Source organism: Somniosus microcephalus, unplaced genomic scaffold (assembly GCF_052327205.1).
Source record: "Somniosus microcephalus isolate GS21.2 unplaced genomic scaffold, FLI_Smic_1.0 unresolved_chr1, whole genome shotgun sequence".
NCBI classification, from domain to species: domain Eukaryota; kingdom Metazoa; phylum Chordata; class Chondrichthyes; order Squaliformes; family Somniosidae; genus Somniosus; species Somniosus microcephalus.
Window position 1 is genome coordinate 55,160,301 of NW_028225179.1, and position 23,480 is coordinate 55,183,780.

Genomic DNA, 23,480 nt, shown 5'->3' on the forward strand with positions numbered 1-23,480 from the left:
TAAAGGTTGTTTCTACTGCTTGGAAACAGAAATACAGAAACAATGGTTTTTGGATGAATCCTTTTGGATAATAATGTTACATCGAGTTTGGTGAGTGGTTAAAGTCTCAGGACTGTTAATCCAGCCTGAAAATGTTACAGTCCCCAAATTAGACAATATTCTCTCTCCCTTTTTGGTAAAATTCTCCCACTTACTCAAACAAATGTTTTACCCAGCTATAATGGAAAAAAGATCGAATCGAGAGCTCCTTCCTGCTTCCTCCCTTCCTTTCCTCCTTCCATCATTCTCTTCCTCCTTGTTCGCGGTTTCCTGCCTCATTGGACAATGAGACTGACTTTGATGTTAAATCTGTGATCGATATCTTATCAGTTCCAGTCCTAACCTCGTCTTTTTGCAGATTTATTAAAATCTAAGGTGGATGAATTAGCTGCACAAACAGAGGTAAACAAGTATGATATGATTGGGATTATGGAAACATGGCTGCAGGGTGGCCAAGGCTGGGAACTCAACATCCAGGGGTATTCAATATTCAGGAAAGATAGGCAGAAAGGAAACGGAGGTCGTGTAGCATTGCTGGTTAAAGACGGGATTAACACAATTGAAAGGAAGGATATTGGCTTTCATGACTTGGAATCTGTATGGGTGGAACTGTGAAATACCAAGGTGCAGAAAACGTTAGTGGGAGCAGTATATAGACCTCCAAATAGGAATGAAGGAGCAGCGCTCCGAAAGCTTGTGATTTCAAGTAAAACTGTTGGACTATAACCTGGTGTTGTGCAACTTCTCACATTTGTCCAAACAGTAATACGAAGGTCGGGGATGACATTAAACGGGAAATTAGAGAAGCTTGCAATAAGGGCACCGCAGTTATCATGGGTGACTTTAATCTACATATACATTGGGCTAAACAAATTAGTAACAATACTGTGGAGGAGGAATTCCTGGAGTGTATATGGGATGGTTTCCTGGAATAATATGTCGAGGAACCAACTAGAGATCAGGCCATCTTAGACTGTGTATTAAGTAATGAAAAATGATTAATTAGCAATCTTGTTGTGCGAGGCCCCTTGGGTTGGAGCGATCATAATATGATAGAATTCATCATCAAGATGGAGAGTGAAATAGTTAACTCAGAGACTAGGGTCCTGAATTTAAATAAAGGAGACTACGATGGTATGAGGTGCGAGTTTGGTAGGATTGATTGGGGAATGTCACTCACAGGGTTGACGGTGGATGGGCAATGGTAAACATTCAAAGATCACATAGATGAACTTCAGAATGTGTTCATCCCTGTTTGGCATGAAAATAAAACAAAAAAGGTGACTCAACCGTGGCTTACAAGGGAAATTAGGGATAGCATAAGATCCAAGGAGAGGACATATAAATTGGCCAGAAAAAGCAGTAAACCTGAGGATTGGGAGCAATTTAGTATCCAACAAAGGAGGACAAAGGGCTTAATTAAGAGGGGGGAAATAGAATATGAGAGTAAGCTTGCCCCTCCCAGAACAAGGTCACTTGCTCCAGGTGCGGGGAGGAGGGCCACTGCTACAGGGATTGCAAAAAACCTGGGAGAGACGATAAAGCCAGGACCCCCGCAGCCCCAACTCAGAAGGAAGAGACAGAAGCTCCTCCCGCTACAGTCGAGTCCATCATGGAGTCGATACAATCTTTCCTCAGGGCCAATCAGGGAAAGGTAGCAGCCATCAGTTATGCTGCAGCCCCCTCGCCCACCTCTGCCTCCCCACAATCACTGGCCGATATGCTGACAAAGGAGTGTGCACGTGCAGACACTTTCTGGGACCCATATGAGTCCGGGCCAGTGGCAGCAATTACAGGCAGGGATGAGACAAAGGGAAAGTCAGGAAAATTGTATACATCTGACCATACCAGTGCAAGTTCACAGGCTGTACTCACAGGCACTGTGGCTTGTTCCAGGGGAAAAGTTGGCTGGCCCACCAGAGGGAACTCTTCCCCGCCCCAGTGGGTCCTAAATTTTGGCCAAAGTTTAAATTTGAACCAAAGTTTAAATTTGAACCAGTTATTTGGCTCAGAAACAGAGAAACAGCAGCCTGAGAGTAGAAATCTGCAGGCTGCTGCAAGTCCATTCACAGAAAAGACTGCCTGCGCATGCGCAGTCGCTGATCTGGAGACAGGAATACCCCAGTCTTTTGAGCAGGTGGTTCACGCAGGCGCGGTCGCGCACCTGAGGGGAAAGGTTTCTCAACACCAGGTTCGCGCAGGCGCAGTTCCCCAGCCCGTGACCCAAGCGGCTCTTCTTCAGTTTTCCCACGCAGGCACAGTTGCGCACCTGAGAGGAGAGCTTTCCCAACACCAAGTTTGCGCAGGTGCAGTCACAGACTTGGAACCCCCAGCAGCTCCTGTTCACTGTGAGCCTGCGTGCGCAGGCGCAGTCGGCCGTTTAAAGGTCCCTGCTTCTAAGTCTACACGCGCAGGCGCAGTAGCCTGCTTGGAAGACACAGCGGTTCTTCCTACCCTTTTCAGAGAGATTGTTCACGCAGGCACAGTTGCCTGCGAGACCGCAGCGGCTCTTGCTCAGTTTTCTCATGCAGGCGCAATCGCCTGTTCGAAGTCAGAGGCTTCAAAGCCTCTGCCATGGGACTCCACGGAGGAGGTTTGCGCCGGCACAGATGCCTGTTTGAGCACAGAGGCTTCACAGCCTCTGCTGGGGTACTCCAGGGAGAAGGTTTGCGCAGGCGCAGTCGCCTGTTTAAAGGGACAAGCTTCCCAGCCCGCTTCTAGAGTGGTTCCCCCTATGGTGTGGGACTCTGAGGAGGAATGGAATTTGGAATGGCCCCCCAGATTCTCACCAACTTCTACCGGTGCACCATCGGGAGTATCCTGTCCAGCTGCATCACTACCTGGTATGACAACTGCACCGCCACGGACCACAAGGCTGTACAGATTGTAGTGAAAGCTGCACAACACACTATAGGAATTGAACTACCTGCTGTGCAGGATTTCTACCCCGAGAGGTGCTGGGGGAAGGCCCTGAGAATCATTAAAGACGTGAGCCACCCCAGCCACAACCTCTTCACCCTGCTCCCGTCTGGTAAGAGATACCGAAGCATACGGTCTCGTACCAACAGGTTTCGAAACAGCTTCTACCCCCAGGCCATAAGACTCATGAACAATTAATTTATTATTATTTATTACTGTTGTTTTATTTATTATTACTGTCTTTCTTTTAGTATTTCTTAGTATTTTATCATTGTTATGCCATATTTATTCCAATGTTGGGAGGACTCGTAAAAATCAACATTTCATTGTGCAGTACACACGTCTGCTGCATATATGACAACTAAAATTGAATTGAATTGAATTGAATTGAATTGGAAGGGATAGTAAATCCTCTTGCAGGGGAGCTGGTAACAGGTTTTGGACCTGGGGAGGAAGATTTTCAGCCAGCAGCAGCAGGTGGTGAGGGGATACCTGCCCCCAGTACCGGAGTGGGTAGGGAAAAGGAGACAAATCCGGAGTATTGGCAGGCTGCCAGGTATTTTAAAGAGTGTGGGCTGTTTGTATCAGGGGGAGAAGGTTCCCAGCCAGCTAGGGCAGTGACCCAGGCTCAGGGTCCGTCAGCTAAAGTTTCCCCCACAGAGACACCCCTCAGAAGGTCTCAGCGGGTCCGCAAGCTGAAGAAAAGGTGGTCACCGGGATACCTGCCACAAAGAGCAATCTCCCGAGCCTGGGAGGAAACAGATAACAGAGGTCCCCAATCAGCAGCCATAAGCAGCCAGGGACGAGAAGCAGGAGGCAGTCCAGCTTTGCTGCTTACAGCAGTAATCTGCGGCAGTGACTCCGGAGATTAGCCTGGCCATCTGGAGATGGGCGGCATTTGTATTATAGCTTTGTGTTAAGTCACCAATATTATAGCTTGCTTTTAAGGTGTTTAAATTTAAGTTTTGATATCACTACTATTTATGAGTTCAAGTTTAAAGTTTAAATTTATAAGTGTGCCTAAATGTTTTTATTTTGGTCCGAGTTCGAGGGACCCGACCATGTCTCCACGTAAGGTGGCAGGTCAGTGAGAGGCCTGGCTGCATGTCCTGTTAATTTCCTTTACAAGAGAGTGGACCAAGGAGCAGCCCTGTTCGCCCAGCCTGAGCTGGGCATCGAATGAAGATATGGATACAGAATGTTGGGGATCACCTCGCCACTGGATGAATACAGGAGGAGACCCCACAGCAGCCTTCAGGAGAAACCGGACAGGGTCCGGAGGAACTTGCCTACTCATCCTACGTGGAAGAGATGGCCCAGCTGGGTGGGGCACGGCCCACAACCCTGCACTATCCTGACCGAATTTTGCTTGTGGGAGACCTCGCTATTGAGGAGTCATGGTGGGGAAGCATGGGCGCCTGGTCAGATAGGGACGCATTCCCCGGGAGTGGGTGGTGATGGCCCAGGAATGATTGTAAAGGGAAAGGGGAGACCCAAGAGTCACGTGGGTGTGTTCGGGGAAGGGAGGAACTCACCCGGGGCCCACGGGCAAAGTTGGAGTATAAGTGTTGCTGGGAAGGATGAGTGGGTGGCCAGAACTGGGATCCAAGTTTGAGTGTGGGGCCAGTGAGAGCCGCCACACAGGCACCCATCACTCTCTCCAGCCAGTCGAAGGAAGATGGGAGGGGGAGGGACTGGGAGTCGCGATCCCATTCTCTCCGGTCTCGGTCTATGAAACATGAGAGGTACCCCGCCTCTACAAAGGGAGAAGGGAACGGCTCGGGGCTGGCGGATTAGACTGTTCTGGAAAATCCATTCTGTATGTTTTAATAGTTTAAGACCATTAAAGGGGGATGGAAGGAGCATTTACTGCCCGGGTGGGATGACCAATACCCACTCGCATTTCGTGACCCATCATTGGCACGTGATGGTCGGGGTTTAATTCAGCATTTTGTTTCATATGTTAAATGAAGATGTATTGTATTTTGTTTTACAGTTCCAAGCTGGGCAGAGGCGTAGCACCCTCTCCGTGCTTGGGATCATTTATATTACATTGTATAACCAAGATTGCAACAGTTTGTAATATGTTATAATGTAACAAGTGGTGCAGGGGTGTGAGTGCCCGTGTTGTAACATTTTGTAATTGATGTATCTATAGATCCCTACCATACCACGGTTTTTCTCGAATTTGAGGGGAATAGACGCGTCGGGGAATCAGTGGTAGGTAGCCATAGGTAAATACAGGGGATGATTGTTTGTCAGGGGTGAGAAAATTTTGCTCACTTTCTTCAAGTGGATACTACAAGCAAGTTGGAAGTATCCAAAGGAGGGAATGTAGGGGTTTGCAAAATCCCTCAGCCCCGAAGATACTGGAGATATTAATCCACATCATGGACGGAGACTGTGCGTGACTTTAAATTGTCTCTGGGTTGGACAATGTTTTAAAACATACCCAGAATTGAAAAAGGCCGCATTGAAAAGCTCGTTGGCAGGGCAGCACGTGGACAACACTGGAACCGAGGAACTTCGTGGAAAAATTCGCACACTTTAAGACAGTACATTTTATTAATAAAAAATTGTTCCCTTGAGTTTGGTAAATTGCAAAGGGGTATAAAAAATGGCCGTCAGAAAAGCATGGCAGGGACAATGGGGCTTCGAATGCAGCTCCTGGATGTCTGTGAAAGTGGGAGGATCAAGCAGTGGCTGTCAGATTTTGTCAATCAAAAACAGGAAGGTACCCTTCCCTACAGAGGCAATGTTTGTTCACAGGAAACTGCAGGATGTTGACATAAGGGATTAAACCACTTGAGACTGCGGTTTCAGTGAACACAATGAATGGGTTTCTGATTACATAGTAATCCAACTCCATTCAAAGCCGAGCACACAATGAGAACACACTGAAACTACGGAGAAGACACTCAGACTTTGAAAGGGAACAGTTTAGAATTGAATGGGTTTCAATCACCCATTACTCAGACAATAGGGCAGTTGTATCCCTTTTGTTTTAGCCAGAGTAACTTGGATTTGGGTGGAAACATTTTGGCCCCAGAATGAAGACACATTCAAACCACTCCAAGCTTTATTTGAATTAGCCAATCATGGCCTTTCTCTTGTGTATTCGAACTTTTCAGCGCGAATTTGCACACAGACCTTTTCAGCGCCTAACAGCAGGAACTCACAGGATATAAAGATAGCTTCTCAGAAGCTCTCGCTCTCTCTTATGTTCCTTGGACAGCAGGTGTGCTCTTCTCTCTTTGGACCATAGGTGAGCAGGCTTTTGACTCCTCAGCAAGGCAATCTAGGAAGGAGTTAAAGGGTGGGAATTTAAGGGAAATTGCTAAGATTGTTTAATTAACATTGTAGCCATTTATCCCTCGTTTTTGCCGTCTGCCTTCCCCCATTCAAGCAATTTTACAGTGATTACTGTAATCATGTGGTGTAGTTTTTTTTAGTTTAATAAAGTTTGAATTTCTCACATCCAGACCAGTTGTCCATTTTTAATATAGCATTAATTGTAAGTTCCTCCAGTTAGAATGGGAACGTCGGCTTTAGCTTTTCGAAACCGCTGTTTGTGATTGGTCAGAGGTGCAGTGGCAAAAGGCTGACTGGCCAGGTGCATTACCGTAAACCAGGTAAGAGATTGGAATTGGTCACAGTGCAGAAAAAGTCTGCTGACCAGGTAAATTACCGTAAACGCTGAAAAAGATGCCCCCCTACAATAAGCACTAAACATTTTTACCCAACTCTTAAAATACAGTCTGTAAAATGAGAACGGATGAAAATTCATCACATGCAGAGCACAAAAAAGTTTTTAAAGTTTTGCCTGTGACTCGTTAACCATGTGAGCATTTTGATCCGTCTTAAGCAGAAAATTATCGGTTGATTAATGGTGATTACAGCAAACGTTCTACCCATATTAATGAGTTTTGCGTAATTAATAGAATAAACAGTTTTTTAAAGCTTTACTCCTCGACATGGAATGGAACCCGTGTCACAGGGTAAGAACATTTACAGATGGCAATTGCTGTTCTGTATTGTTCCTCTCATTATTTACAGAGAAGCGGTTTCCAAAGTGAAGCGGTTATCACTTCCGTCTAAAGTGCAACAGGTCCCTGGTTCAATTATCTCTTGCAGGTAGAGATCAGTAAAATATATTAACAGCTGCGCGGTATTCTCCTTTTCTCTATATAATTCTGTAGACTCTCAAACTCTAGAGAGATACCGACAGTTTGAGCGATCATTACAGGATCCTGCAGCACTGCCTTGGTTAGTGGCAACAGTTCGGAGTTCATTTCAGATGTGGCAACAAACTCATGAATGTGTTTGCTGTTCCCCAGCTCCCGGAGTGAAGCCGACCCGCTCTCGCCAAAGTGACCACTGCCAGCGGAAACCAGCGATTGCTGCTTCAGAGAGCATGAACTTCTCATCGCTGCTATACAAGATATCACTGAATCGGAGGAGCGCCGAGGTCTGCATTTGTAGCTTGTAGGTGTGAATGTCGAGGCTGATATCGGTCGATTAATTGTTTTAGAACGGCCGAAATTGAATCTTTCTCCGGCAGTTGTTGCCGGCTTACACCTCAAAAGTGCCCGCGAGGTGCAATAGACAAATTTGGAGATGCCATGTAGTGGGACAAGTTAAAGGATCAGCACGGTTAATGCCGAGAGCAAATTCAAAAGTAGCTCCAGCTGATTAACTTTGCACTGGTGAAAATCCTGGGTGGAGATTTAGAGGAAGCGACATAGGGAAGGGCTGTACTGCGATTCTAACACTCTCCAAGCACATTCCGGGGAAGCCATCGACAGCAAAAAGAGGGCTTGGGACGGGAATGGAACTGCGGGCACACGTGACAGAGCATTGGTATTGGGAATGTAAAATTCCTGTCTCCCATACTCTGCTTATCTGAATCAGTCAAAATGTAATGGACACGACATGGCAAATCCATTTGATTTTACGTTAGATAACCAGTTGATTGGGTCTGTATTCCAAAGAAAGTGACTCTTCAGTCAAGGTGTATGAATCTCGCTTCGGGGATTGTAGATTGAAATTTGTGAAAGGCCTCGTGTGAGCCCCTTTTTAACGTCGACGTCTAATATTGGACTTGCGTTCAAAACTTGTTCTAATCCACCTAACAAACAATCGGTCAGGACCAAAATCATTCTCCAGCGGCTTTGGAGGAAAGTCAATGCAAACTGCCATATAAATATCATGGCTTCAAAGACAATCAATTAAAGCATTTTTAGCAATCAATCACCTGTGATGGTTGTAAGTATATTTGTGTGTGTCCATGATAGATACAAATGTATTTGTGAATTGCTGTTGTGTTAGAGGTAACTGCTATTGCATCTCTGTTCGTTACACATGTATTTAGATGTATCTGTATTATTTATTAATGTATTGGGTGGGGCAATCTATGGCATGAATAAATGTATTTCTGAGCACTGCAAATGTCCATTCCGGCCCCATGCTACCCTCTCATTGCATCCACGTGGGACACGGCAGAACATCTTTTACATTCGGATTCAACAGTTGCTTGTATTGATATTTAGAAAATGTGAGGTTTGGAAAGTAGATCTCTGCATCCATCTGCTTCTCTGATATGTCCTGAGCGCCCCTTGGGCGCTCTGATAGGCCCTGACCGTCCCCTACCTGCTCTGATGGGGTCTGATTGTCGCTTACCGGCTCTGATAGGGTCTGATTGTTCCTTATACGCTCTGGCACATCCTGACCCTGTCTGGTACACCCGGAGCGTCCCTTACCCTTTCTGGAACATCCGTAGCATCCCTTACTCTTTCTGGAACATCTGTAGCATCCCTTACCCTGCCTGATACATCCGGAGTGTCCCTTACCCTGTCTGGTATATCCGGAGTGTCCCTTACACTGTCTGGAATCTCCGAAGCGTCCCTCACCCTATCTGCTACATCCGCCTCACCCTATCTGCTACATCCGCAGCGTCCCTTTCGCTGCCTGCTACATCTGGAATGTCCCTTACCCTGTCTGGAACATACAGAGCGTCCCTTACCCTGTCTGTTACATCAGGAGCGTCCCTTACACTCTGTGCTATCTCCAGAGATTTCATTGTCCTTTTTGATAACCAGTTTGCCAAAATTGCACATTTCATCCCTTCATCCACAGATATGTAGCGCTTCCCGTCGCTCACACTCCTCAACTTTTGAAAGAAAAGCGCCAGCTACCAGGTAAACAAAACCCAGTTCTTCAGTTAGCCTCCCCATTTCACTTGATTTTCGTAAGGAAATTTCGTGTACAATCGGGCTGCTTTGGTTCCAAAGCCCTGCCCTGCTTTCGCAGCGCTTGTCTGCCGAGCCGTCCCGCAGTTCTAAACGTATCGATTGGTTTCACAGCACCAATTCAGTTTGGTGCGAATGGGGCATGTGCCCCCAGGAACAGCAGTAGTAGCAGAGCAAACTTAACGGCTTAAGTGAGTGAAAGTGAATGTTAGATTAAGGTAATTCCGCAGGAAAGTTACAATGAAATGGAAGCAGGAAAGTAAAGGAGGGCTACTGAATGTGGAAGGAAGAAAAAGCTGGGAGAAGAGGCGGGTTTGAATTATGGAGCATCAAGCTCGGGCATGTGAGAGCGCGGGGTTTTGAAGGAGTAGCTATATTTTCACCACCAACAAACAATATTTCTTTCATGCATAAAAGTTGATTTCTCGCTGCATTCTATTAGCACGTGCCACAGGGAGCAGAAGATATAAATTGAGCTGTGCTGTGACTCGGATTGGAAGTTGCTGCAGCCACAACGCAGAATACTAACCACTAAACGAGCACGGTGCCACACATCAGTTGCTGTAGCATTGATTTGGCCCCAGCAAAGACATGGACAGCACAGCTTAGAAAAGGTAGATTTTTGGTGAAGAAGCCAAAATCAGCACCGCCAGAAATTATGACAGCCGTGGTATCGACACAATCCCCACAAAGATTGGAGCCTTAATCCAGAATGGGAACTAGTGCAGCCGCAGTTACATTCAAAAGGATTGTGGTCCTTTCACAAGAGAAGAAACTCACACCTGGAGGGCCAGAAAGACAAAAAACGGCTTCGCTGAAAATCGCACCCAGGCTCTCCTGTTTGCTAGACAAGAGCTTTGACCAACTAAGCCACGGAGCCAAATCACAGCTGCAGTGAACCGCCTCTCCTCACTGATACCTATCAGCTACCGATCACTGCCTCTTGGATTCTGAGGCCGTTTCGTATTGATCCATCTCTCTTGTCTATTCTGCCATGTGTCCAGATGCTGTCTGCATCTCTCACCACGTTTATCTCAGTGTCAATCTGTGAGTTGATTCTGAAACATATGACCTGTGTTTGTGTCTTACATGAAATAAATGAGGTGATAAGACAATTCTTCCTCGGACACTGGGGAACTAATGAGCCAAACATTTAGAACAATATATTGTTTATTGTGATGCAGCAAATACAATGTTTAGCGGATGAGTTTCTCAGAGCGATGTGTCTGATCCTCTCATTATGCGTTTGTACAAAGTTCAGGAAAAGACGCAGATGTAAATAATATACAGGGAAATCATCTGAACGTATCTTCAAGTATCGCGTTCACCCACAAAGAAGATGAAACTCACGGATTCAAAAAGCTGACGTGTAATCATCTCTATGGTGCTAATGGACTCACTAGAGTCCCACTAGAATCGCTGTTCAATTAGGTTTCGGTGATGAACTTTTGCAGCAAAATCACAACTCGTTCATTGATGTCCTTCAGGGACTGGGAATCGCCAAAGAGGTCGATTGAATTGTAATTAATGAACGTTGTAATATGTTGTTTACTTCACGTGTGTTGTTTCGACAAACCCTGTGCATTCTGTCATCTGGAGCTCAAACATTCTCTGGAGAAAAGACAATCCGACGTTCTGGAACGGTAAAAAGACATCATTTGAACCTGGGAACCTCTCCCATATCAATCAATGAATGCCCCCGAGCGAGAATCAAACCCCGAGAACAACGAGTCATCATATTGCGCTGCCACCCACGGCCGATCAGCCATCCTTTCAGACCAATTATGTCCTTCCAATCCTGCTTTCTTATATAATGTTCAACAATATCAAGTGGTTCGCGAAAAACTTCAAGGCCAATTTTCGCCTCACTTCAGCTGATTCATTTTCACAGTCCGAATTTTACTCTTCTGAATTACTTTCCCTGCCGTCTCAGTCATGATTTCTTTGTTTACGCGTTTCTGTTGGTGTGGCAGGTTAGATCAGCCTTGGTTCAAGAAACCCTGCGAAGTCCATCAGGTGAAAACACAGAGAGACAAGAGACAGGGAGACACAGAAATTTGCTTGCAAAGAAAATTAAGATTGCATATGACAGATTCTGCAACAGGACAGATTTATGAATAGAGCTTGGGAGACACACCATGCCGTGTCCTGAGATCCACTAATTATTTCAAGTCAACAATGTTAGACTCTCTTTACAAAGCTCGTTTTGAATCGATGACTTGTATTATCGAGTAAAACTTTGCAGAATTAATTGATTTACACTGTCATCTGTCTCGGAATCCTCATATCATACACTCTACCATAAGTGGACTGTACTCATATTGCTGCTTTCTTTCACTGTGAGAGAGAAGAGTTCTGAGTGTGGAGACATTAGCCCCGAATTCATCAGCTGGGCTGCATCTTTACTTTCCCAACCATCTCAGTCTTTCTTTACCCTTCTGTGCTGGGGTTGCTCGAGAAGTCTGAAAAGCCCATCAGCAGAAAACAAGAGACAGAGGGAGATGCAAAACAAAGAGAGTCAATGTTTAGTTCTGACACTCTGCACGTACTGAGATAATTGCAGGAGGCACTCTCTCTGTCCCGGGCGGGTTATGATTGACAGCTGCACTAAGCTTAAATACGGGAGACTATGAAGGTATGAGAGCAGAGTTGACTAAAGTGGACTGGGAAATTAGATTGAAGTGAAAGACGGTACATGAGCAGTGGTGTACATTCAAGGAGATATTTCACAACTTTCAAGAAAAATATATTCCAGTAAGGAAAAAGGGGCATAAAAGAAAAGACAGCTATCCGTGGCTAAGTAAAGTAATAAAGGATAGTATCCGACTGAAAGCAAGGGCATATAAAGTAGCCAAATCTAGTGGGAGGATAGAAGATTGGGAAGCATTTAAAAGCCAGCAAAGAATAACTAAGAGATTAATTAAGAAAGGGAAGATAGATTATGAAAGTAAACTAGCAAAACATTTAAAAACAGATAGCAAGAGTTTCTACAGTTATATAAAAAGAAAAAGGGTGGCTAAAGTGAATGTTGGTCCCTTAGAGAACGAGACCGGGAAAATAGTGGTGGGGAACATGGAGATGGCAAAATCGTTGAACAAATATTTTGTATCAGTCTTTACAGTAGAGGACACTAAAATATCCAAAACTGGACAAACTGGGGGCTCTAGGGGGGGAGTAGCTTAACACGATTACAATCACTAAGGAGGTGGTACTCGGCAAGATAATGGGACTAAAGGCGGATAAATCACTTGGACCTGATAGATTATACCTTAGGGTCTTGAGAGAAGTAGCAGTAGGGATTGTGGATGCATTGCTGGCAATTTTCCCAAACTCCCTGGATTCAGGAGAGCTCCCAGCAGATTGGAAAACTGCTATTGTAACGCCCTTATTTAAAAAGGGAGGCAGACAAAAGTCTGGAAACTATAGACCAGTTAGCCTAACATCAGTGGTTGGTAAAATGTTGGAGTCCATTACTAAGGAAGCAGTAACAGGACATTTGGATAAGCATAATCTAATTGGAAAGAGTCAGCATGGTCTTACGAAGGGGAAGTCATGTTTGACAAATTTGCTCGAATTCTTTGAGGACACAACAAAAAGTGGGGATAAAGGGGAGCCAGTGGATGTGGTGTATTTGGACTTCCAAAAGGCATTTGACTAGGTGCCACACAAAAGATTACTGCACAAGATATTAAATCAGGGGATTGGGGGCAATATACTGGCATGGGTGGAAGATTGGCTACAAACAGAAAACAGAGAGTGGGGATAAATGGTTCATTCTCGGGTTGGCAATCAGTAACTAGTGGTGTTCCGCAGGGGTCAGTGCTGGGACCCCAACTCTTTACAATCAATATTAACGGTTTGGAGGAAGGGACCGAGTGCAACGTATCCAAGTTCACCGATGATACAAAGATGGGAGGGAAAGCAATGAGTGAGGAGGACATAAACAACCTGCAAAAGGACATAGACAGGCTAAGTGAGTGGGCAGAGATTTGGCAGATGGAACATAATGTTGGAAAGTGTGAGGTAATGCACTTTGGCAGAAAAAAAATCAAAGAGCAAGTTATTATCTAAATGGAGAGAAACTGCAAAGTGCTACAGTACAAAGGGATCTGGCGGTCCTGGTGCATGAAACACACAAGGTTAGTGTGCAGGTACAGCAGGTGATCAGGAAGGCCAATGGAATCTTGGCTTTTATTGCAAGGGGGATGGAGTATAAAAACAGGGAAGTCATGCTGCAGTTATACAGTGTACTGGTGTGGTAACACCTGGAATACTGCGTAGAGTTTTGGTTCCATATTTGAGAAAATATATAATTGCTCTTGAGGCAGTTCAGAGAAGGTTCACTTGGTTAATTCCGGAGATGAGGGGGTTGACTTATGAGGAAAGGTTGAGTAGGTTGGGCCTCTACTCATTGTAATTCAGAAGAATGAGAGGCGATCTTATCGAAACATATAAGATTGTGAGGGGGCCTAATAGGTTGGATGCAGTGAGGATGTTTCCACTGATGGGTGAGACTAGAACTAGGGGCTGCCCTTTCAAAACTGAGATGAGGAGAAACTTCTTCACTCAGAGGGTGGTGAATCTATGGAATTTGTTGCATCAGAGAGTTATGGAAGCTGCAACATTAGATAAATGTAAAACGGAGATGGACAGTTTCCTAGCTGATAAGGGAATAAGGGGTTACTGGGAGAGGGCAGGGACGTGGACGTGAGACTAAGTTCGGATCAGCCATGATCCTATTGAATGACAGAGCAGGCCCGAGGGGCCGTATGGCCTACTTCGGCTCCTACTTCTTATGTTCTTATGTTCTTTTGTTCTGCAGGCTGTGTGTATTGAGAGAAATGCAGGAAGTTGCCTGTCAGTCCCGGGTGGGTTATGATTGACAGCCGCAGGCTGTGTGTATTGAGAGAAATGCAGGAAGTTCTCTGTCAGTCCCGGGTAGGTTATGATTGACAGCTGCAGGCTGTGTGTATTGAGAGAAATGCAGCAAGCTCTCTCTCAGTCCCGGGCGGGTTATGTTTGACAGCTGCAAGCTGTGTGTAGTGAGGGAAATACAGGAAGCTCCATACACCTCAACTCCATTTTCCCGCCTTTTCTCCATGTCCCTTGATACGCTCAGCAAATATAAATCTATCGTCCTGTCTTGCAACTTCCAATTGAGCCCCAACACCCACAAGCTTTTTGCGGAAAAGTGTTCCAGATGTTCATCACCATTTGTGTGAAAAAGTGATTCTTGATTTTGCTCCTGAAGGGACAAGTTCTAATTTTAAGATTTTGTTCCCTTGCTCTTGATTCACCTACCAGAGGAAATACTTTCTCTGTATCTACCCTATGCAACCCTTTAACATTTTAAACAGCTTGATAAGTTCACCCCCTCAACCTTCTTCTAGACTCAGAATTATTCCAATTAGAAGTGAAGCAATAAATCGGTCTCAGTAAAACGGACCGTGAGATTGTGCAATGCACTGGCCCAGAGCAGCTGATTTAAAACAGGAGTTTAAAGACCAACAGCGTGTGGGAGGAAGGGGAGAGAGAAGGAAGAGAGTCACAGTTAAAGTCATCTTGGAAACCACTGGCTCCGAATCTGCTATGAATCCCAGTCACAGGGTCACAGTCTAAGGATAAGGGTAAGCCATTTAGGACTGAGATGAGGAGGAGTTTCTACACCCAGATAATGGTGAACCTGTGGAATTCTCTAGCACACAAGGCAGATGAGGCCAATTCATTAAATATATTCAAGAAGGAGTTAGATATATTTCTTGAGGCTAAAGGGATCAAGGGATATGGGGAGAAAGCAGGGACAGGGTACTGAATTTGAATGATTATCCATGATGTCATTACATGGTGCAACATGCTCGAGGGGCCGAATGGCCTACTCCTGCTCCTATCTTATATGTTTCCATGTTTCTATCCCCCCAGTGTATTGTAAACACTTTTATTATCATATTGATGCATTGATGTATTTGAAAGAACATCAAATGAGATCTAACGCTGTCTCTGTTATAAGATAATTTTTTTATATATTTGAACCCACCCGCTGTGTTTAATCTCTATCCTGAACGTTTAGCTGTAACTTCGAATCAGGTTATAATCTAGAGACAAGGTTTCAGCAGCCGTCGGGAAGGGAGAAGAGGATGAGGCGGATCTGTGTCACGGGGGAGAGCACAATATCCCTGCTGTTCATATCCATTATCTTGCAGTATATTCAATACTGTTTTCAATATCTTATATTCCTCTTAAATATCGGAGAGTTTTACAATAATGTAATGATCAATACAATTCACTTCTATTTTATAAATTTCCAGCTAATTTAATAAAACGAAACCAGCGAAATAGTGATTGCTGATATTAAACACACACCTCGTTAGCAATTTCGGAAATTAACTTGTTGAAACCTGTGCTGGCCAAGCGGTTATGGTGTTGAAATTAAAATCCCATTGGTGGAACCCACTCAGTGTCGGACTCCATGTGGATCTCAGTGTCGAACAAATAGTTCAATATCTATAATCCGCTCTGTTCAAGAATGCATGCTGGGAGGCCTGGCCAAGTTCCGAAAATTTTCTAGACTGTCTGGAAGCTACAGATAAGGAGGCATTGAGACACTGTGGGGAACTTGATGCTTCAGTGAAGGTGTTGAGGATGATTTGGAGTTCGACCTCAGAATGTATCCAGAAGCAAGTGTCGTCTGCATACTGTTATTCGATGATGGAGAATGGGACAACCTTGGAATTGGACTGGAGGTGATGGAGATTTAACAGTTTCCCGTTTGTTCTGTAAATTAGCTCCACTCCAGCGGGGAGCTTACTGAGGGTCAGACAGAGCATTGCAGCCAGGAAGATCGATGGTGCGATGAAACAGCCTTGCTTGATCCCGGTCCGTACATGAATTGCGTCCCTGGTGGATCCATTGGTCAGGATCACGGCTTATATGTTGTCGTGAAGCAGGTGGAAGATGGTGAAAAGCTTTTGATCGCAGCCGAATTTGAGGATGGCACTCTATAATCCCTCATGATTGACAGTGTCGAAGGCTTTTGTCAGTTCCAGGAAGGCCATGTACAGCGGTTGGTGCTGTTCCCTGCATTTCTCTAGTAGTTGACACGTGGTGAAGATCATGTCCATTGTGCCCCTTAGTGGGCGGAATCCGCATTGCGACTCTGGGAGGAGCTCTTCAGCCAATGGGAGAAGGCGATTCAGGATGATTCTTGCGATGACTTTCCCTGCTCCAGACAGCAGTGAGACACCTTTGTATTTACCGCAATCGGACTTTTTACCTTTCTTGAAGATGGTCAAGATTATGGCATCTCTGAGATGACCTGGCATGCTCTCCTCCTTCCAAATAAGAGAAATGATTTCATCTGTTCGCACCAAGAGTACTTCTTTGCCATATTCTAGCGTCTTGGCAGGGATTACATCTGCTCCTGAGGCCTTGTTGTTCTTCAGTTGTCAGATGGCCTTTTCAACCTTATGTCGTGTTGGGGTTGTGCTGAGGTGGTGGCGGGTAGCATGCTGCTGGATGGAGTTGCGGATACGCGCATCAAAGACAGAGTTTCAGTTAAGGAGATCTTCGCAGGGCTCCTTCCAGTGGGCACTGACTACCTCCCTGTCCTTGATGAGTACCTCTCCATTCTTGGTCCACAGTGGGGTAGGGCCTTGGGTCTTAGGTGGTCTTGACTACGCTAAATAATTAGTTATGCTTCTGCTCCCTAATCATTTGTTTTTTCCCGCTGGTCTTTCATTGGGTGTCAATCTCTGTGGAAGGAAGAGAGAGGAAAAGTTGAATCTCCAATTCGCGATATATGTTCTACGTTCATTCAATGGCCCATTTTATTTTGTTATTGTATGAACAGTGCAGGGGCACAGACTGGAAAGGCCAGCCTGGCCAGCAATGATGAGGATGGGATTCGAACCCAGGTATGCAGAGTACAATGGATTAGCACCGCTATCAGTTCTAATGGTCAGTTTTGAGCCAGATTCAGAGCAGAGAAGTAGATGTTTCGCCCAGTGAGTTAACTGGCCGTGCACCACTCCTCTTCTCTCCCTCAGAAGCCTACAAGGTTTTGCATTCCGACTATATATCAGTAATTTGAGCCATGCCATTTGCCTAGTGTAGCAAGATAAGGAGGAGACGATGACCTTGGACAGAAGGATTTGTAGGGTTTTAGTTTTAACTCTCTTCACTCTTTAGGGTAATCAGAGCTAAGATCAAACAAAGCTTTTAAATGATCAAACAATTGATTATATTAACATAATAATACAAATTTTACAGATAGAGATTTGTACAACCTTTAAGTCAGTGATGAAACTCGAAACTCAGAATTGTCAATTCTTCTGCTTCAGGAGACGTGGATATTAATTATGTATTGGCGACTTCCTTGGTGTTTTCTGATCGGTCTTCGCGATCTCTTCTGTGTTTGCCTGTCTCCTGGACTGTCTCCTGGACTGTATTCTGCTTTTCACTTTAGAATGGCAGCTCTTATACCATTGCTGCTGACAGGAACAAGCCTTCCAGAGAGTTTCCATTCTCTCTCTCCCATGGTTACACAGACTGATGCTACCGGACAGCACCGAGTGTATGCAAATATTCCTCAGAGACTCTCGATACCTCCTTTCTGTAGCTTCCAGCTAATCTGCAGCACACTTTTGTAACTAGCTCAGCAAATCCAGCATACCTTCTTGAATTAGGTAAGTGATCAAGGTCTCTCGCCAATCCTTTAGTTTCCTTAAAACCGGGATGGAAATATCCAAAATTCTTCCAGAGGGAGTAGATTGAAGAAACTAAATTAGTTGAAGGAATTCATTCAATAATGAAAGAACCCGCTGCGAACAGGGCTCGAAATTGCGTTGGAGAAACCATGTTAGATTCCAAATTCAACACCTTAACCACTCCGCCAGTGCAGCTGCCAACAATTTAAAATCTCAAAATGCTGACCCTGTTTATTACTAGTAATAATGGTTTTGTAACATTTAATATGCGTCAAATCGAAATGAGTCGCAGCGATCATTACAATAAAGGAGAACTTCCGATATTTAATGGTAATGTAAGGTGTTGAGAACGGTATGGAATATTCTGCAGGATAATGAAAATAAAGAGCAGGAATATTGTGTCCCACATGACACAGATCAGCCTCAGCCTCTGCTCCCTGCCCGCCGGCTGCTGAAACTTTGTCTCCAGAGTATAAAGTGATTCTAGGTCAGAGATAAATATTCAGGATGCAGCCTAAACACAGCGCTTGAGCCCAAATATATAAAGCAGTTATTTTAGACCAGAAACAGCGTTAAATGTCATATATTGCTCAAATGTAACAATGGAGGAATATGACATTAAATGTTTTTAAATACAGTGGGGGGATTTAAAGCAGATTCGAGTCCAGTGGTTTCCAAGGCGATTTTAGCTGTGGTTCTCTTGCCTCTCTCTTTCCTTCCTCCCACTCCCTGCCGGTTTTTAAACCTTGTTTTAAATCTGCTGCTCTGGGCATGTGCATTCCACAGTCTCACAACCCATTCTACAAATACCATCTCACTGCTTGAACAATCTGTTTATTAGTTATCAATCACCTTGAGGTGCAATGGGGGCGTTTGTGATGTCAAATTAAAAGGTGGAAACACGTTGGTGTCACAGGTTTTTTTTTGCACAGAATTTAACCTAAATGATTCAAGATTCAGAGCAGAGAAGTAGATGTTTCGCCCAGTGAGTTAACCGGCCGTGCACCACTCCACTTCTCTCCCTCAGAATCCTACAAGGTTTTGCATTCCGACTATATATCAGTAATTTGAGCCATGCCATTAGCCTAGTGTAGCAAGATATGGAGGAGACGGTGACCTTGGACAGAAGGATTTGTAGGGTTTTAGTTTTAACTCTCTTCACTCTTTAGGGTAATCAGAGCTAAGATCAACCAAAGCTTTTAAATGATCAAACAATTGATTATATTAACATAATAATACAAATTTTACAGATAGAGATTTGTACAACCTTTAAGTCAGTGATGAAACTCGAAACTCAGATTTGTCAATTCTTCTGCTTCAGGAGACGTGGAGATTAATTATGTATTGGCGACTTCCTTGGTGTTTTCTGATCGGTCTTCGCGATCTCTTCTGTGTTTGTCTGTCTCCTGGACTGTCTCCTGGACTGTATTCTGCTTTTCACTTTAGAATGGCAGCTCTTATACCATTGCTGCTGACAGGAACAAGCCTTCCAGAGAGTTTCCATTCTCTCTCTCCCATGGTTACACAGACTGATGCTACCAGACAGCACCGAGTGTATGCAAATATTCCTCAGAGACTCTCGAGACCTCCTTTCTGTAGCTTCCAGCTAATCTGCAGCACACTTTTGTAACTAGCTCAGCAAATCCAGCATACCTTCTTGAATTAAGTAAGTGATCAAGGTCTCTCGCCAATCCTTTAGTTTCCTTAAAACCGGGATGGAAATATCCAAAATTCTTCCAGAGGGAGTAGATTGAAGAAACTAAATTAGTTGAAGGAATTCATTCAATAATGAAAGAACCCGCTGCGAACAGGGCTCGAAACTGCGTTAGAGAAACCATGTTAGATTCCAAATTCAACACCTTAACCACTCCACCAGTGCAGCTGCCAACAATTTAAAATCTCAAAATGCTGACCCTGTTTATTACTAGTAATAATGGTTTTGTAACATTTAATATGCGTCAAATCGAAATGAGTCGCAGCGATCATTACAATAAAGGAGAACTTCCGATATTTAATGGTAATGCAAGGTGTTGAGAACAGTATGGAATATTCTGCAGGATAATGAAAATAAAGAGAAGGAATATTGTGTCCCACATGACACAGATCAGCCTCAGCCTCTGCTCCCTGCCCGCCGGCTGCTGAAACCTTGTCTCCAGATTATAAACTGATTCTAGGTCAAAGATAAATATTCAGGATGCAGCCTAAACACAGCGCTTGAGCCCAAATATATAAAGCAGTTATTTTAGACCAGAAACAGCGTTAAATGTCATATATTGCTCAAATGTAACAATGGAGGAATATGACATTAAATGTTTTTAAATACAGTGGGGGGATTTAAAGCAGATTCGGGTCCAGTGGTTTCCAAGGCGATTTTAGCTGTGGTTCTCCTGCCTCTCTCTTTCCTTCCTCCCACTCCCTGCCGGTTTTTAAACCTTGTTTTAAATCTGCTGCTCTGGGCATGTGCATTCCACAGTCTCACAACCCATTCTACAAATACCGTCTCACTGCTTGAACTCTCTGTTTATTAGTTATCAATCACCTTGAGGTGCAATGGGGGCGTTTGTGATGTCAAATTAAGAGGTGGAAACACGTTGGTGTCACAGGTTCTTTTTTGCACAGAATTTAACCTAAATGATTCAAGATGGAATATTGTATTTGCTGCATCACAATAAAAAACATTTTGTTATAAATGTTGGCTCATTATTTCCCCAGTGTCAGAGGAAGAATTGTCTGATCTCCTCATGTATTTCATGTAAGAAAGAAAAGCAGGGATTCAATCAGAATTAACTCACAGATTTACACTGAGATAAACACAGAGAGATACAGACAGCATCGGGACACATGGCGGAATAGACAGGAGAGATGGATAAATATAAAACGACCTCAGACTCCAACAGGCAGTGACAGGTAGCTGATAGATAGCAGTGAGTAGAGAAGCGGGGCACATAAGAGTGATTTGGCTCCCTGGCTTAGCTGGTCGAAGTGCTTATCTCATAAACTCGGAGATCCTGCTTTCAATTCCCACTAGAGCATTGGTTTTTGTCTTTCTGACCCTAGAGGGATGAGTTTCTGCTCATGTGAAAGGGCCACGATCCTTTTAACTGCGGCTCGATTAATTCCCATTCTCGACTAAGTTTGCAGTCGCTGCGGGGCGTGGGGTGATCACGATTGGGAGATAGAACTTTCACTCCCTCTCATCCTTCTTCCTTCCATCCTCGGAGATTGACACTGAATGATAAACTAGCGGGGAAAGAACTAAAGATTAGTAAGCATAAAATAATGCTATCCATTGGGAAGAAATTTAATTCAAAACATTTTACCAATCTTAATGACCAGTTCATCTGTTAAGTGTGTTTGATTGAGTGATAAATAATGGGCACTACATTAGCAAGAATAGTCTGTTATTTTCGAAAGAGTGGATTGGATACCCGAGGCCTCAATTTGACATCTCCATCTGAAAGACGGCAGCACCGACAGTGCAGCACTACCTGAGTACTGCACTGGAGTGTCAGCCTGGATTATGTGCTCAAGTTTCTGGAGTGGGGGTTGCGTTTGCTGCCGCTGAGCCACGGCTGACACCTGAACTCAGTTCATTTGGCTCGAGAGAATTGAAAAAGTGAAAGAGAACGATGACAGTGGAGTAAAACTTCAACTTAGCACCCAAGAATAAACCGGAAATCGTTATCGACTGTCCGTTATAGAAACCACCCGATTTATGTTGCCATCGAATTCATGAGCAATGGAAATCATGCAGTGTCTATAACGAGCACTGGATCGATAGAATCATAGAATCTTAGAAATTGTTTTCTGTATTTCCAAGTCCAGTCCATTATTATCTATATATATATAATTGCTCTTCTGTCTGTCTGCCTGTTCTCTATACATTCGAAAGTTATAGAGCGTACCTACACGCGTGTTACATCAAAAGAAAGATTACGATTCCGGAACGGTCATAAGCGTACTTACTTTTCTGTCAGACAAAAATCGTGCCCACGGTATCCAAAAAACGTTCAAAATTCCGCTCATTAAATGGGAAAAGTTCTGCTCATTTGCTCATTAGCATTGAGTGACGTGAAGGTTGGCCAATCGTGCGGTCGAGCGACCTGACAGTTGACCAACGGTGGACCAATCGCTGCGTCATGGGGGTGGGTTCATTGCGCGTGCGGGCGGGCCATCCTACAGTTGAGTGTTGAGTGACTTGACGATTGACCAATCCTACAGTTCAGTGACCTGATGGTTGACCAATCGGTGCATGTGTGGGCGGGCCTTATCATTCTGAACCGAGGTGAGTGGCCGCCATCTTGATTCTTCACGATTTTTTTCCCACACTTTCTGTGTCTTTATTTTTCCCACTTTCTGTGTGTACCCCATTAGGTTCTTTTGTGCAGTTGTCTTCTTACCTATGGGGTGCTCCAAACCTGAACTTTAATATTTAGGAAGGTCTATTGTACTGGATGCGCGAAGCCATGGCCTAGCAGCGTGGGAAGCCTGGGCCTCGAGTTCAGCGCTCCGCTCTAACCATCTCCATCCCCCCCTCCTCCTCACCCTCACGCAGGGGGGGCTCGGGGCTGCTCTCCGCCCGCTGCAGGCAGGTCTGAAGCTCAAAAAATTTCTCTCTCTCTCCCTCTCCTCTTCCCTCTCTCTCTCTCTCTCCTTCTCTCTCTCTCTCTCTCTCCTTCTCTCTCTCTACTTCCCCCTCTCTCTCTTGCCGTGAGTGCGGGACCGGCAAAACCGGGGCTTTCCAAACAGCTGTCCCCGATCGCAATCGGACACGGGAGTCTGCAGCTAAAAGCGTTCGTCTGAGGCCCGGCCAACCGGGTCCAAAGGCCCGATGCGTTCAGCAGCAGGAACCCCGGGCTCGCATCGGCGCGCTGGGCACCCGGCCTCCCATTGTTGGACTGACTCCGTTCTGCTACTGAGGTGAGTCTGACCGGGCCTGTGGCGCTAGCGAGGGAGAGGGGAGGCAGGGAGAGAAAGGAAAGGAGGGAGAGAAAGGAAAGGAGGGAGGGGGGGAGTGTGTGAGGGAGAGGGGGGGAGTGTGTGTGTGAGGGAGAGGGGGGAGTGTGTGTGTGAGGGAGAGGGGGGAGTGTGTGTGGGAGGGAAAGGAGGGGAGTGTGTGTGTGAGGGAGAGAGGGGGAGTGTGTGTGAGGGAGAGGGGGGGAGTGTGTGTGTGAGGGAGAGGGGGGAGTGTGTGTGCGAGGGAGAGAGGGGGAGTGTGTGAGGGAGAGAGGGGGAGTGTGTGTGTGAGAGAGGGGGAGCGCTTGTCTGAGGGAGAGAGCGGTTGTGTGTGTGTGAGGGAGAGAGGGGGAGTGTGTGTGTGAGGGGGAGAGGGGGAGTGTGTGTGTGAGGGAGATAGAGGGAGTGTGTGTGTGAGGGAGAGGGGCAGTGTGTGAGGGAGAGGGGGTGAGAGAGAGGGAGAGGGGGTTAGAGAGAGGGAGAATGTGAGGGAGTAAACTGTGTGAGGGAGAGGGGGAGCGTGTGTGGGACGAGTGTGAGAGAGAGAGGTCCCCCTCACTCGCTCTCCCCTGCCTCACCCTTTCTCTCTACCCCTCTCTCTGACCCTCCATCCCCC